We start from the raw sequence: 16,786 nt of genomic DNA on the forward strand, positions 1-16,786 counted from the left end.
TGGGAAGAAAAAAGCATTATTTGTGCTCCTCAGAGTATACCTTCAGCTGGTACCTCAAGACCAAGAACAGCCCCAGGATATTTCTGGTGTGAGTCAATGGCCTTTTGTCAACAGAGGCCAGCCAGGAGCCACACAAGGAAATGCATTTAAAGGATAAGCCTAAAAAAAAAAATAAATAAATAAATAAAAATAAAGGATAAGCCTGAAAGGGGCCCATAGTTTTTAATGATTCTCAGTTTTCACAATTTCCTTTCATTAATCCCAGACTTATAGAAAGTTCTCCTTAAGATATAGAACCTGATTCCAATGTTGCTGTCGTGGCTGAGGGAAGCAGCTGACACCCGTTTGGGACCCAGCCTCAGAGCAGTGAGCCGTGTCCCCTTCCTTGAGGCCTGAGAAGTAGAAACAGTGGCAGTCGCAGGACCCCAGTCCCCAGTAGGAATGCCATGGAAGTCCGTCGCTGAGGCAGTGGCTTGCGGGTAAAGCAGAATGAAATAACCTCTTGGACCTGTTCCTGAGCAGTGGGTAAGGCAATACTCTGGGAAGCCCTCAGAGTGGTCTGAGAGGGTGAGGGTCTCAGCTCAGGACACTGTAATTTGAGGCACTTTCTTTTATAGCATCAAACACATCCTGAGGGGCTGGGCATTGTGTCAGGTTCTAGGGATATAGGGATGAATTGGACATGAACCCTCCCCTCAGGGTGCTTCCTGATGAAGTGACTTTACCCCATCAGTCCAGGTGTCTGGAAACAGAGGGCCCTGGGTAAAAAAAAAAAAAGGCACTCTGAATCTCAGGCTCACTCATTTTCCTTTGTATTGTCCATGTTGCCAGGCCCGTGGCTGAAGTTTAGGAACTACCGGTTAGGACTTCTGGAAAAAAAAAAAAAAAAAAGGTTGGAAAGTATCTGGCTCACCCCTCTGATTTTAGGGACTTAGGAACATCTAAATGGTAGGATCTGGAGGGAAGGAGGATCTGATAGGATCCGGTGTCCAGACCTGTCCCTTAGAAAAGGGACACTTTCTGCAAGTTGATATCAGAGCCTCACCCTGGAAATGAGGTTAGCCTTGTGGCCAAGCGTGCAGTCTCAGACAGAAGGACTCAGATTCTAAATAGCCCTGTTATTGAAACTCTCAAAGCCTCATTTCCTTGTCTATAAAATGGGGCAATAACAGCAGCTACTCACAGGGAGTCCATTGGGGATTAAATGAAAAAAATCTGTGTCAGAAACTTAGCACTGTGTATGGTACATTAAAAATGCCCCATGGATTTTAATTATTGAAGAAAAGCTTTTTTTTTTTTTTAAATACACTCAAGTTGGGATTGATTTGCCTTTTTTTCCTGCCTCAAAGTACGTGTCAACGATAAACCTTGCTACTTTTAATATCATCAGTCATTACCAACTGATGAAAATACCCTTGCTCCTGACTCTTATTTCCCTACCACTCTAATGCTTTTACCTGCATCTCACAGCTGCTGTAAGGATACTGCAGGTAAGAGGTAATGTTCCGGTTATCTACTCTTGCATAACAAACTACTCTACAATGAATGTAGTGGCTTAAGCAACAACTGTACACATTATATCTCATGGGTTTATGGGGCCAGAACTTGGTCAGGGCTTGGCTGGGCGGTTCTTTTGCTCCATTTAGTGTTGACAGAGTTACTTGGTGATACTGAGTTTGCCCTGGGGCCAATGGGTAGAATTCTGGGCTCTGCTAGGATGGTCAAGTGCTTGCACATAACCTCTCCGGCAAGGTGGCTTTTAAGATAGTCAGACTTCTTACCTGGAGACTGGGGATTTTATGAGCCAGCGCAACAAGGGTATAACCTTGCTTCAGAACTCCCAGGACATCAATTCTACCATCAATTCTGTTGGTCAATCAAGTCACTAAAGCCAGATTCAAAAGAAGATGAATTAGACTCCACTACTCAGAGGTAAGGGTGGTGAAGGATTTGTAGCCATATCAATCTACCAGAGGTAAGGACAGCATACACATCAGCACTTTTAATGTAAAAATAGAAACCACATGGAGAAAAAAATAAAAGGAAATATACGTGATTGTTTGTCTCCCCCATACATAGGGAAATTCTAAGCATAAGAGGAAGGAATCCAGTGACACAAATTTTGATAGAGTTCAAACTTTTGTATTTCAAAAGCATTATAAATAAGACAGAAAATAAAATTCAGGCCGTGAAAAGAATAGCTACAACATAGAATAGGTTAATTTTTCTAAGGTAGAAAATTAATACAAATAAATAAGAACAAATAAATCCAATAGAAAAGTAGACAAATCGAATCAATTGACAATTTCCCCAAACAAGAAATGCACACGACCAATAAATACACAGAAATACTTCAATTTCATTCCAAAAATAGAAACTAAAACCATTATAGGATGTTTTATAATCTCGTTGACTTTGGCTGACCATAAGTATGCTGCTGGATACTGGCAAAGATGTTGGGGAGACAGAAATTCTTAACAAACTTCCTGGAAATCAACTTGATAAAATATATCAAAAGCTTTTAAAATGTCATATTCTTTGAACCACTAATTCTGTTTCCAGCAATTTATCCTAAGGAAATAATTATCAGTGTGCACAAAGACTTCAAAACAAAGATATTCACTGCAAAACAAAATAACAAAAAATTGGAAGAAATCTAACAATAAGAGGTTGCTTAAATAAATTATGATATGTTTGCATAGTGTAATACAATGCCGCCATTGAAAACAAGGTAAAATGTGCTATTGACATGAGGACATTTTCAAAATACATTGTTAAAGGAAAAACATGCAGTATCGTTCCATTTTTGCATGAAAAAAATATATTTACATAGAAAACAACATTGGTACCAGAAAAAGGTCATTGTTTCCACTATAGCCAATTGAAGGTGCAAATCTACTATTTCCATATGACAAGCATGGGTTGAACTGTGTTTCCTCAAAAGATACTGAAATCCTAGCCTCCAGTATCTGTGAATGTGACCTTCTTTTGGAAATAGAATCTTTCTAGATGACCAAGTTAAGTTGAGGTCACTAAGGCAGACCCTAGTCCAATAGGACTGTGTCCTTATGGAAAGGGGAAACTTGGATACAAACATGTACCCACAAGGGGAGCACCATGAGAGGATGAAGCAGAGACTGTGGTGATACAGCAGAAGTCAAGGAATCCCAAAGATCCCAGGAAACCATGTGAAGTTAGGATAGAGGCATGGTACAAACCCTCCATGCAGGCCCTCGGAAGGGACTGGCCCAACTATCATCTTGATCTTGGACTTCTGGCCTGCAGAACTATGAGACAAGGAATTTCTATTGGTTACTCCCTTAGTTTACGGTGCTTTGTTATGACTGCCCTGGCAAACGAATACCGATTTGTGACCCTGTCTACCAGATAAAGCTCCCTGGAGTCAGCTGGCGGTCTTCTGGGAACTTGGAATTGGGACAATGAAAGATGGAGCCAGTGAGGCTGAAAAATCATAGAGGCTGCGGAGCAGATATGAGGACCACATGTCAACTAATGAGTGAGCAAAGGAAAGTGGTCTTCGGAGACAGAAGATCTAAGCAAGTGGACAGATGAAGCAGAGATGCCCTGGGAGGGAGGTTGCCAGGCCCCTTAGAGCCAGAGAGAGCAGTTTTGGTGTCTGTTGAGATTTAGTTCCCTTCAGGCCCAGAGATATTTTGAGCCCTATAGGTTTCTCCGGAGTCCATGGCAGCCTTTGATAAATATTCCTGTATTGGAGTCAGCTGAAGTGGATTTCCACTGCTTATAACACAGAGGGCGTTGAAGAGAAGAGTCAGGACAGATCCATAATAAATGTTAGCACTGGGTATTTCCATATGATGGTTCTTATTTCATTCTTAAGGCTTATTATAGTCTCTAATTTTTCTATGAGGAACCCCTAATAATGTGTTTCATTTTTAAATTAACTAGATTAATTCATTTATTCATTCACATAATATACAGTTGTTGAAAAGCTTCTAGACCCAAAGGATGCAAGGAACAAACCCACAAAAATCCTTATCCTTCTGGAGCTAAAGATAAGGAAGATGGTTAAATAAAATATAAATGACGATAAGGGTTATGGAAAAAACAGAGCAGGGGAGGGAGAGGGAATTGTCAGGCCAGGGAAAGATTTTTAATTTTAAATACAGTGATCAGGGAAGGTTTCACAGAGAAGGTGAGTTTTGAAGCAAGCCGTGAAAGAGGTCAGGGAGCAAGTCACTGTGCGTCTGGGAGAAGAGGGATTCCAGGGGGAAAATCCACAAAGGCAAAGTATCTGAGGCAGCAGCTTGCCAGGAGGCTGCTCAGCACAGACATCTCTTCACGTGGGGTGACTGGAGTGTCCTTGGGACACAGAAACTGGCCTCCCACCTCTGCAACCCCAGTGAGTGACCCAGGACAGGCAAGGTGAAAGCCTCAATGCCTTCTCTGACCTGGCCTGAGAAGTCACGTTCCACACCCAGTATTTTGCAATATTGTGCTGGTGACACAGATCAGCCCTGTTTGATAAAGGAGGAGAATAAACAGGAAGGGGAGTACCCAGCAGCCCTTTGGAGGCTGGCTACCACAGCTATTCTATTTAAATGATAATTTCTAACATATGCAAAGACAGATGATTTGCCAAGTTCAACCCAAAACTCTTTACAGGGTTTATCTAAATATAACTAAATTGAAGAAGCTAGTGATTCTCCAGCTGTAACTTCCAAGGGACCTAATCTGTGGTAGTCGATCCTCGATCTGCTAATCTCTTCCTGGTTGTCACTTGTCCCCAGAATGAAAGAATCTTTAACACAGTCTTTCTTTGTGCTTGGGCACAAAGAAATGGAATTTGGGGGAAGGATATGACTAGGAGTCGCTTTTCATCTCTCACACCCCAAACTCCCCATCTCTTAGTTCAAAATGCCAAGTCCCTGTGAAAGGGGATCTGAGGGGCTTGAACTGGGTCAGGTGTGCCCTGGCCCTACCTAGAACAATCACTTGTTGGGGTGGGGGGAGGTGGAAGTCAGTGATCCAAGCTCCGCAACCGCAACCGAGGGCTTACCTTTGTGTCATATGAAGGAAGCTTCCAGAGAAGAGTGACACCCCAAGAAACAGTTTCTATAAAGCTCATAGACACACTGTACTCCGATCATCACTATTGAGATTTTAACCTGAGACTGATTTGCTTTTTTGTATTCTTGGACGCACGTTTGTTGGTATTCTGACATGAAATTACTTCATTTTTCAGTATTTCAATATTCAATTTTGTTATTTCATTATTCAATAATGAGTAATTATTTCGTTATTATACTGAGCAAAATCAACAGCAATTCTTTCATACCATCCTAGTATCTAGTTCAAATTTTCTTGATTGTTTCAAGGTGCTTTTTTTTTTTTACATCTAAACGTGTCAGTTTTCATTTTTTTTTTTTACATTTTATTTACTTTGAGTCACATTTTGCATTTAATTAATTTGACTCATGCTCTAATATTTAGTCTAGCGCAGGATGACCCCTCTAGAGGGCACTTGGGAAAAGTGTGGCCTGTCTGGGGCGTTGGCTCAGGGATCTGTAGGGCCCCTGCTCGAGGCACAGAGAAGGTGGGCATAGGTAGGGAAGTGCACAGTGCAGCTTGACCTCCTGCAATCTGTGAGACAACCCTGCATGTGCCGCACCCGCACGCTCCACACAACTTTCCCATGTCCCATCACGGAGTTACAGAGCCAATCTTTAAAATGTTAATGCTGTTTTGTTGTTGTTGTTGTTGTTGTTAATGCTGTTTTACATGTACTCCAAAGGCATTTTTAAAATGTTTTTTCGTAGGCGCCCAGTACACACTAAAGCTGGGACTGCTAGGCAAATTACAGGAAGAATGGACTTTATTTGCTCAGTGCTTTACCAGGAGTTGTCCACTGTTTTTGCAAAGTCACATCACTGACGGCAATGCTGCCTGTGATAACTGAGTCTCCAACATGCTGCCTGTATTAGCCTCCCCGCGTAGCTGTCCGGTTCCAGTGATTTTATTAGGAATTAGTGTCTGTTTTATCGTCTTCTGGTGCTGGCATCTCTGTAAGTGTCTGCTGGCCCCTTGTTAGGCCCAAACCAGACCCAGAAGTCTCCAGCTGCATTTCCCTTAGGGTCACTGTCCTGACATCCAGGCAAGGAGGGGATCTGGACAAGAGGTGAGCATGCATTTCCTGAGCTCGCTGACATTCAGGGGGCCAAGGACTGCCCCTGTGGGTCACAACAGAAGGAGAACCAATGGGGGCTTAACTGGGAAGAAACATTTTGTTGCCTCACTCCTGCCCCCCTGCCACCACTGCAGCTGCCCCCCATCATTATTGCCTACCTTCAGAATTAAACTCCTAACGCACTGGCTCCAGAGTTAACTTACATTTCCCAGGTGCCTCCACCACGCCATCCTTGTGCCAGGCATCCCATGAGCATGGATGCAGGCCTTACTGTTCCCATTTTGCAGGTGAGGAAAACCAAGACCCGGCTTCCACAGTGTGGAAAAGACCTTGAGAAATCCTCCTAGAGCCATCCCCTGCTTTCAGAAGGGCTAGGCGGGCCTTTCTCAAGTCCAGGCAGAGATAGGCCCTCTCTCTGTTCATTCTCTTTGTCTCTTTTTATGTCTGTGCAGGCTTAGAGCAAAAGAGGGGCCAGGAGGAGTGCTGGCCAGATGGCAGGGTAATAAATGACTCTGATTTAATAATCTGTCGCTCTCCTCTTAATTAAAAGGCTTTTCCCTAAATGACTTGCTGATCACCCAAGAGCATACACTGCTTGGGTGAGGTCTGGGGGGGGCCAGGGAAGATCTAGACAGAGAGAAGTAGCTGGATAAAGAGGCGCCAGACGGAAAGAAGAAATCCACCGTACACGTGCTGGGGGGCCGGCTAGAGGGGCTCCTCCCTCTTCAGGTCTCAAACATCTTTGATCTAATCACAGAGCAGTGAGGAACCAATTCCTCTTTGGGGTCTGGACTGCTCTAGAAGCTGACTTAGCCATAGGGCTTTTGAATTTCTAAGGTCAAGCATTTTATCTAACACAGACCTTGGCACTCAGCTTCCCCAAAGCCCTGTCTGGCCTTGGGGTGTGGTTGGAGGGCCTACGGGCCATTTGGCAAATGTAGTGTCACTTTTACCCCTTGATATAAAGGGGCAGTGGCAGGAGGAGTGTTGGGGGAGCCCATCGTTCCAGGCGCTGTCAAGATCCGCAGTTGCAATCAGATGACACTAATAAGCCCCCTATTTCATCTGTGCGATTATTATGTATAAGTCCCTATGACTAAAATCTGCTTTACAGCAATTATCATTCAGCAGCAGACTTTCAAAGCCTCATATGTAATTAGAACATGGTATTGATAAAGTGTTAAAGATTTAGACTTTGAGTTTGTTCATGAGGGATGCGTTTAGTTAATATTGATACTACCCTCCCCCCAATTTAAATTGTAGTGGAGGGACTGAGATGTCAAATGAAATCAAAGCCCACGTATCACCCCCCACCAAGGCACCCCCAGACCTCCCTTACTGCTTCAGATTTTTTCTGAGGACCCCAAAGATCATGTCAGCCCAGAAACTAGCCTGCAACTCTCTCTTTTAAACATATTTCATTTAGGGACGCCTGGGTGGCTCAGTGGTTGAGCGCCTGCCTTCGGCCCAGGGCGCGACCCTGGAGTCCCAGGATCAAGTCCCACATTGGGCTCCCTGTATGGAGCCTACTTTTGCCTCTGCCTGTGTCTCTATCTCTCACTCTGTGTCTCTCGTGAATAAATAAATAAAATCTTTAAAAAAAAATCAAACATATTTCATTTAATTACCAAATTTTCCTCAGCGCTTGTGATTCCATTAGATTGGATCATCCTTATGACTACCATTTTTCCCCTTTATTTCTGGAGGTCAAACCCCTGCTTATTCTTCAAAGGCCAGATCAGATAGCACTGCATCGGCTTAGCCTTCTTGGTTCTACACGGGCTCTGCTGCCCCCGGGGCTCTAGTGGACAAACAGCTCCTAGCCAGTCCCTGTAGCAATTTGTTCTTTTTCTATTGCACTTTGGACACAAGTCTTTTCTCTTCTCCTGGACTCTAAGCTCCTTGAGACAACATTTTTCTCTTTGGGGTTTGTATTCCACCCATGGACCACAGCATCTGGCACACAAATAATACAAAGTTGCAGAGACGTCTTGTTTCAGTTCATCCACCTGCTATTGTGTTATCAGTACCACACTGTTTCCACTATTGTAGCTTTGTTGGGTATTTTCAGGAGTAACAATGGAATCATAACTCACCCCCATTGATCATTTACTATGTTCCAGGCACTGGGCTAAGGGCTTTACATGATCTCTGTTAATGGTGACAGGAAGTCTCCAGGGTTGGTACAATGATTTTTTTTTTTTAAGATTTTATTTATTTATTTATGAGAGACACAGAGAGAGGCAGGCAGAGACATAGGCAGAGGGAGAAGCAGGCTCCATGCAGGGAGCCTGATGTGGGACACGATCCTGGGTCTCCAGGATCACACCTGGGCTGAAGGCAGATGCTCAACCGCTGAGCCACCCAGGCATCCCGGTACAATGATTTCCATTTCACAGAGGGCAAAACCAAACTGCAAAGAAATTAACTCGCTTCGAAACAACTGCAACAAGCAAAGTGCAGAACCGCGTATAGCCACCACTTTCATAAAAGGAAGGAGGGATAAACATGTTTTTACTTAAATGTGTGTAAAATATACCCAGACAAATATGCAAGAAACTGCTGACGTGGATTGCTGGTTGGGAAGGGAATGGGGTGGTCATGAGACAGAAATGGGGGCAGAGGCAGAGTCCAGTTTTGGAGGCACTGAAGTCCAGACAATCTGGGGGGGGGGACAGGGAAGGTTTTAAAGAGAAAATAGGGATCCCTGGGTGGCTCAGCGGTTAAGCACCTGCCTTCAGCCTAGTGCATGATCCTGGAGACCCAGGATCAAGTCCCATGTCGGGCTCCTTCCATGGAGCCTCGCTTCTCCCTCTGCCTGTGTCTCTGCCTCTCTCTCTGTGTGTCTCTCATGAATAAATAAATAAAATCTTAAAAAGAAGAGAGAGAAAGAAAATAATGCAAGATCATGAACACAGAATTAGGTGCAGGCCCTAAGAAGGGGCCTATGCAAACCAGAGTCCCCGAAGTTTACGTTAAATCTGCCTCTGGCCAGAAGAAAACATTTCCCTGTATGTACTCTTGCAGGTGTATGGAGTTTTTTTTTTTTAATTTTTATTTATTTATGATAGTCACACACACACACACAGAGAGAGAGATGCAGAGACATAGGCAGAGGGAGAGGGAGAAGCAGGCTCCATGCAGGGAGCCCGACGTGGGATTTGATCCCAGGTCTCCAGGATCGCGCCCTGGGCCAAAGGCAGGCACCAAACCGCTGCGCCACCCAGGGATCCCACAGGTGTATGGAGTTTGAATCATGTGACTGCTGACTATTCAAAAGTATATAGTTATTTTAATTAATATTTTAAAATGCCATCTCTCCAACTGACAGCCCGAAACGGGCCTTCTAAATTTTTTCCAAAAGCAAATAACTGTTTCGTTTATTTACAAGCAGAGAAGGATGTGCTTGCAGCAAGCTGGAGGGGGCGCGGAGCAGGAGCTCCGGAGCTGTCTGTGGAATGGAAGCAGGGGTAGCAGAAGATAGGGATTCACTTTCATCAATTAGAAGCAGAGGCTTCTACCCCCGAAGGCTAAAAGCCTTGAGTGTGTAACACATACGGACGACACATCGCTTGCCGTACCAGTAGGTTAAGAAGAGAGGCCCTGATCTTTCAGAAGCTTACGAGGGAAATCGAAAATAAAAACTAGAATAATATTGAACTGATTGCTGAGAGAGAGCTGATTTCCCGAAAACAAGTGCTGGAGAACCAAGGAAGTGAGTGGATTGGATGCTAATGCTCTTTCCCAAATGGATCTGATGGGGCCGTGGTTTTCTATTACTGCGTCCAGGAGTAGGAGGTCCTTACTGTAAACTACCTAGAAAGCATTCATGCTCTTAACCACTCAATTAGGGTAATTCACCTTCATGATGAATGGCACTGCTCCTTCTCTCTGATTTCGTCTGCGTGAGTCCCCGTCTAATGCAGACACAGATGGTTCTGTTTGCAGTAGATAGCCAACCCTGCGTCCTCACCACCTGGCTGCCCGAACCTGCAGCGCGTCGCCTGCTCCATGGAAGGAATGGCTGCAAGGCCCTCGGGTCAACAGAATATAAAATACCTAGTGGCTCCTTCCATCTATCTTCCTCCTGCGGAAAAAACAAAGCTGAACTTGCAGAGAATTTGGATTGAATACTTAGGAGAATCTTTTGACAGTAAGAGCTAAAATACTGGGATAAGGGAAGGAAGGCTTTTCCCCAAATCCACAAGAACTCCACACTTTGGGCGGTTCTTTCTTTCTTTTTTAAAAAACATTTTATTTATTTATTCATGAGAGACACAGAGAGAGAGGCAGAGACATAGGCTCCCCGAAGGGAGCCTGATGTGGGACTTAATCCCAGGACCCCAGGATCAAGACCTAAACCCAAGGCAGCTGCTCAACCACTGAGTCATCAGACACCCCTGGCTGGTCCTTTAGATGCCATCTCGGCTACTATGGAGGCAGGATGCAGCCTCCAAGGCCTCTTAAATTTCACCCTATTCTTGAACTTCTTCAACAATTGGAGGACTGTCAGGCTCCCTGCATGGAGCCTGCTTCTCCCTCTGCCTATGTCTCTGCCTCTCTCTCTCTCTCTATGTCTCTCATGAATAAATAAATAAAATAAAAAAAAAGTTGGAGCACCTTGTACTTGTGCGATGTTTTAGTTGGGTCAGGAATGGATCCCCTTTCCTTTTTTCTATTGAAGCCGAGGAGGCAACAGACAACCATGTAAGCAAGACTCAAACAAATGAGAGTAGGGGGGAGGTGAGGGGAAGGGCGTGTACAGTGTTCCACTTACTCTCTCCGAGAACTGAAACCCGGGAAGCAATTCAACCCATAGCACAAACTACTGAAAATAAGCTTTTGTTCTGTGGTGTGGGCAGGCTGCATATGGGATTAGAGGCGCAGAAATAAAAAGAGGAGGATAAGAAGCAAATACATGTAACATAAGATGAAAAAGAAAGACTTAGGAAAAGACGAGCACAAACATGGAAAAGCAAAGTGTAAAAAGGGACCCAGACAGAGGGGACAGGTACCCAGACGGGACAGGTAACAGGGCCACCAAGACCCAGCTCTCACGGACTATTATTCGCCCCCTTGTGGCCCTCAGGGACATTGCACCAGGCCCATGGCAATCCAAAGTCACATTTGCACATCGGTAGAAGCACAGGGGGTGTCATCACATGAGCCATTTCCCACGGGAGGGATGAAACGACAGCAAGAGTAGAACCCTGAACAAAGTCTGGTGGCTGTCCTCTCATTGCAGGACCCATGGAGGAGCACAGTGATTAAGGAGTAGGAAGTAGGACAGCTCAGATTCCGCTTACCCTGGTGTTGCTTATATCCTCGAAGAAGCTGCTTAGCTCCTCTTTGCCCCCATTTTCCATGAATAATCATGAAAGCACATAATTGTTCCAATTCATACGCCTGCAAGGAAGCTACAGAAAAAACAACAGTCCCTAAGAGAGTTCCGTATACTACCCTGATTTTCCAAGCCAACCTCACAGCTATTGCTGTCAGTGGGAGGTGAGCAATGGAGCTCTGAGTGTGGGTGTGCTTCGGCCTCAGACATTCGGGCTCCTTGAGAAGGAGAGATGGTGCTGGAGTCTCCCTCCAGGCAGCTTTCCAACGTGAGCATCCAGCCAGGCCAGCGTCATCTCTTCTCTGGACGCCTGCCATGGCTTCTGAAAAGGCCTTCCTGTTGGCACGCTTGCCTTCCTCCAGGGCATGCTCCACTCAGAGGCGGGGAGCAATCTTCTCAAGACACTCATCGGATCACACCCTTGCCGCATGAATCCTCCAGTGGCTTCCTCCTGTTATTGGAACCAAATCCAAAGCTTCTCACCATGGCCTGCGGGACCCTGAAGGGATCTGCCCTACCCATCTCTCCAGCCCTCTGCCTCACACTGTCCTGCAGCCACAATGGCCTCCCTTCACCTCTGCAAATGGGCCCAGCTCTCTCTCATCTGGGTGCCGTGGTGCTGGCCTTTGCCTCTGGTTCAGAACCCTCCTTGCTCTGACATCTGCAGAGCTGCTCCACTCCTCCTTTGGGCCTCAGGGTTAATGCCTGCCCCTCCTTCCAAACCCAGGCCCTCTCTAACCACTCTGAAATAGTAATAGTTCCCTGTTCAGTCTCTACTTGAACCCTTCTGGCCATTATCATTTTCTTTATTTGTTTTCTGTCTTTTGTTTTCTTACCTTTCTTTCTTTCTTTCTTTCTTTCTTTCTTCTTCTTCTCTCTCTCTCTCTCTCTCTCTCTCTCTCGCCCTTCCTTCCTTCCTTCCTTCCTTCCTTCCTTCCTTCCTTCCTTCCTTCCTTCCTTCCTTCCTTCCTTTTTCTTTATCTGCCTCCCCAAATAGACTGTAAGCTTTTTGGAGAAAGGGTGACACATTCAGGTTCTTATTCACCACAGCAACCCCAGTGCCTTTGCACTGTATGTGGTCCATCATAGGTCCCTGAATTGTTGCTAAATGTATATATATATAAATATATATATATGAATGGATGGATAAATACAGGGGAATTTGGGATTTTAGAGGAACGGAGAAAGTGAAATTTTACAGGTCTAAAAAAACTGGACGAGGGTGTTGAGGGGGATGCTATTGGCAAAGGATATACAAAGCCATCCTGGGCAAAGAATGTGCCAGATTTGAGAGAGAGGCTTGTGAAATAATCACAGCCACCAAGACCAAACAGTTAGGAGAAATTAAGATGCTTGGAGAATACTCACACCAAAATATGGAATGCACAGCCTAGAAACAATCCTGGAGTTTCTGTCTTTGCAATACATTTAACTTCTGGGGGGAGAGGAGAGCCAGGGAAAGGCAGACCCAGTAGGGAGAAAAACCGAACTGTCAGACTCAGAGCAATTAAGTCCATCAGAACGGAACAACCGCTAAGGAAGGTGAATTTCTTGGCTTATAAACCTTCACATAGCTCCTCTGTGCTTGGATATGTAAATGCCTTTGCCGACTGGCAGCGCCAACAGCCTCCTTATCCACCCAAAGTCTTGCATCTGCTCCAGGATCTTATCACAGCGCTCGAGGTGTAATTAACTTCAGCGATGACATGCCCTTGAGGAGGCTGTCAGAAGCTCTCTCCCCAAAGAGCTGTCAAGGCCTCTCTGGGGGATCGTTGTAGGGTCCCACACATACCATCAGGGAAGGGCAAGCGTGCAATAATTACGTACTTAGTGTCTAGAGAGAGCCCCGAACTGGGACTGAGGTTCCCCTTCCCATCCCTGTCTCTGTCCCTGGTCTGTGACATCAGGCAAGCTCACTTCTCTGGGGGCATTTTTACAACACACAAAGGCTGATCTGGCCTCAGTGTCCTCCCCTGGGAAACTACATAGGCTCCTAAGCCTCTTCTTGCTTTCAGATTCGACGTATCGATAGATCTGTAAATCATCTATGTATCAATGTATATTTGTTTGCAGCTCAGTTAAGCCTAACTGATAACACGAGTGGACTGTCTTTATGGTTGTCAGATAAAATACAAGACACCCAGTTAAATCTGAATTTCAGATAAACAACACTTTTTTTTTTTTAAGTGTAAGGAGTCCTGTGCAACATTTGAGACAAATACCGAGGACCTTGGCTAAATCAATTTGACAATTTTAACTCTTTGCCTTCCATCCTCCAGATGTTGCAAACTTTTGGAGAGCCAGTAATAGATCTTACTCGCTGACAATGGTGTCTGCCGGCTTTTTGGATTGCACAGATGAAACATTCTTGGATTTTTCTTTCAGGGCAAAACAATTTTTTATTTTGATAAATAAAAGTATTTGTAACCATCATCGCTTTACTAAAGAAAACCAGGTAAATATTAAAAACTCTCAAATCATTTTATACAATTACTAATAATTAAGTCATTAAATGTACTTATATTAATCATTAAAACATTTTTTTTTTTTTTTAACTTTACAAGATACTCATTACATTGTCCTTTTGTTTGGGTGTTTCTAAGGTGACCAGGCGAGGCTTCCAATCACTTTGGCGCTGCCCAGCTGCCCCGTGCTTGGGAGCTTCAGCTGCGTGCTCTTTGAAGGCCTAGCACTACTTTTTGACTTTTTGGTGTTAGCTGCCAGGGAGGTCAAGTTCAGCTAGAGCTCAACTGCCTCAACTATCCTCTCTTCTCCTTCCATCCCTGGGATCATGCGCTCTCCTCCAGGCCTTCAAACCTTTAAATGAGTGAATTTTCACATAAGTTGCCTCAAGAACCTCAGCAGCATGGGGGGAGGGGGAAGCCTTGCATATCGTGAGGCCTCAATATAACAATGCTGTTGGCAAAGCAGATGTGAATATTAAGTGGTATCTGATTATACTACTTTCCGAAGATGATTGATCTTTCTTTCCTCCTTTCTTTCTTTCCTTTCTCTCTTTCTTTCTTTCTTTCTTTCTTTCTTGCTAAATTCTTTTTTTTCAAAAGATTTTATTTGAGAGAGCGAGAAAGCGAGAGACAGAGCATGAGTGGAAGGAGGGGAGGCAGAGGGAGAAAGAGATTTGCTCTCAGAGCAGGGAGCCCTACACGGGGCTCAATACCAGGACCCCAGGATCATGACCTGAGCCAAAGGCAGACAGTTAACTGAATGAGCCACCCAGAACCCCACCTTTTTTTTTTTTTTTTTTACTGAATTCTTATTTCAACTACCCATTTTTAGAATTTTTCTAGAAAGGTAATTGCAACTTCTAGTCCAATTCCAGACCGACCAATTGGGACTTGGAAGGATAAGATCCATGAATCTACAGCAAATCTAGGATCCGAGTTCCACTGGCCCATATGCCCTCTTTGGAGGTATCCAAGGGCAATATGTCATTTTCCAGGTGAGATGACTGAGCGCAACAGAGTGAAGTCACTCTCATATAAATCGGGGGCAGACACGGATGAAGAGCACAGTGCCCAACTATCTTAGCAAATTAATGGACTCTGTTGGGGGACAGGCAGGGCAGGGAAAGGTGTTCATTAATTTCTGTTCATCTGTATAGTAGGAAAGTTCATGCTGGGTGTAGAGAAATGAAAGACCAAGAAGACTTACCTCAAATAACGGCAACATCAATCTGGCATCTGTTCTGGGATTTCACAGTTCACCGAGCACTTCTGTTGTCTTGCTTTGATCCTCACCACAACAAGGAGATTTAGCAAGGCCATGGTGTTGTCTGCCTTGACTTCGCAGCTGAGAAAATGGAGCCATAGTCACCGTGCTTACCTGGCCATCAAAGAGGGAGAGTGAAATTTGCACACTTTCTAGTACTTGATGTCCCTGAAGTGGGGCTAAGACAGGCCAATGTGTGTGTCAGTTAAGAAAAAATGGTTACATGTTTCTTTCTTTTTTTTTTTTTAAAGATTTTATTTATTAGAGACAGAGAGAGGCAGACGGAGAAGCAGGCTCCATGCAGGGAGCCCGACGCGGGACTCGACCCCAGGACTCCAGGATCATACCCTGGGCTGAAAGCAGTGCTAAACCGCTGAGCCACCTGGGCTGCCCTGATTTCATGTTTCAAAAATGATTTTGTGTTTCAAAAGTCACAGAGGTTCCATATGGGTATTCTAAGAAAATCCAAATAATTCAGGAAAATATAGATTAAAAAGGAGAGTGGGTCCCATCTACCCCGATCCTGAGCAGTTTGGTGAGTTTTGGGGTTTCCTTTTCAAACCTTTTTTCTATGAATTTACATGCATTTATAGGTAAGCCAGCCTGGCTGCCTTTTTTTTTTTTTTTTTTTTTTTAATGGCTCAACCTATACAAATCGCTGTGCTTTCTTTTTCATAACATTACATCTCGGCCAGTTTTCCAAATCCTTACACAGAGATCTACCTCTTTGCCATCAGGTGAGCCATGTTTGAAAACTGAAGAGCAACATTTGTGTACACTGACGACATAGAAATACTGTATTTCCCACCAATACGTAGTAACTGAGTCAACTGTGTGAGGAAAGGGGTACTGGTGCTCGGAAATGGGGAAAACCGACTGATAATGCCAGTTTAGCAATCACTAAGCTGAAGAAAGGGGACTTCAGAATCGGAATCACAAAGAGCCTAACAAAGGAAAAAGTTAGCTAAGAGCTGTCTCAGTTTTCCCACCTATAAAATGGGGGTGCGAACAACACATGTTCCATAAGGTTACCGCGAGGATCAAATAAGATAATCCACATCAGATGGTCAGCACAACAACCGATGAGGACGATGACGATGATGATGCTAATTCTTAGTTCGGGAAGCTCAGGTAGGAGCTGGGAAAATGATTTGGGGCTTCAATCGATAGGTAATCAATACCTGGAACAGATGCTCCAGGAGATGATTTTTATTAAGAGCTACCAAGTCAGTCTCGCTGTCTGGGACGCCCCCTGAAGACAGCCGGGACCGCGAGACTCCAGTTTGGGAAACCTCAACGTTCTAGGGTTTCTACAGGTGTTTGGCCAAACCTTTGGGGGAACGAAGACTACAATTCCCAGGCTGCATCACTCCAAGCCCCGCCCCACTCACGTCGTCGCGTAGCGCCTAATTTTCGCCCGGGCTCCCGGCCCGCACTACAGGTCCCGGAAGACCTTGCAGCACGGGTCCCGTCTCCCGGCGCATCACTCCCACTTTGTGAAGCGTAACTGCGGCCGCGTTGCCCGCTGGGAAACGTAGTTCTGCGGGGGA

At 44.8% G+C, this 16,786-nt stretch overlaps 1 protein-coding gene and 1 long non-coding RNA gene across 3 annotated transcripts in view; one reads left to right on the forward strand and one right to left on the reverse strand.

The window, feature by feature from the left end:
• Positions 1–213: 213 nt before the first annotated feature.
• On the reverse strand, positions 214–16,767 carry LOC112656755 (uncharacterized). 2 transcript variants are annotated; one of them, XR_003134667.3, is made up of 7 exons: positions 16,628–16,767; positions 15,180–15,350; positions 11,473–11,583; positions 10,028–10,253; positions 1,782–1,885; positions 801–869; positions 214–472 (listed from the first exon to the last, which is right to left on the reverse strand). It is a non-coding gene; the product is annotated as an uncharacterized LOC112656755 (long non-coding RNA). The 2 variants fall into 2 exon arrangements; XR_003134665.3 differs by having other exon boundaries at positions 11,473–11,958.
• The window catches only part of SMARCAL1 (SWI/SNF related, matrix associated, actin dependent regulator of chromatin, subfamily a like 1), a 60,423-nt gene continuing 59,751 nt past the window's right edge, over positions 16,115–16,786 (forward strand). The window contains exon 1 of the mRNA XM_049106742.1: positions 16,115–16,367. The gene's annotated coding sequence lies outside the window, so the exon portion shown is untranslated. The remainder of the gene's footprint in view (positions 16,368–16,786) is intronic.

Source organism: Canis lupus, chromosome 37, assembly GCF_003254725.2.
Source record: "Canis lupus dingo isolate Sandy chromosome 37, ASM325472v2, whole genome shotgun sequence".
In the NCBI taxonomy this organism is placed as follows: domain Eukaryota; kingdom Metazoa; phylum Chordata; class Mammalia; order Carnivora; family Canidae; genus Canis; species Canis lupus.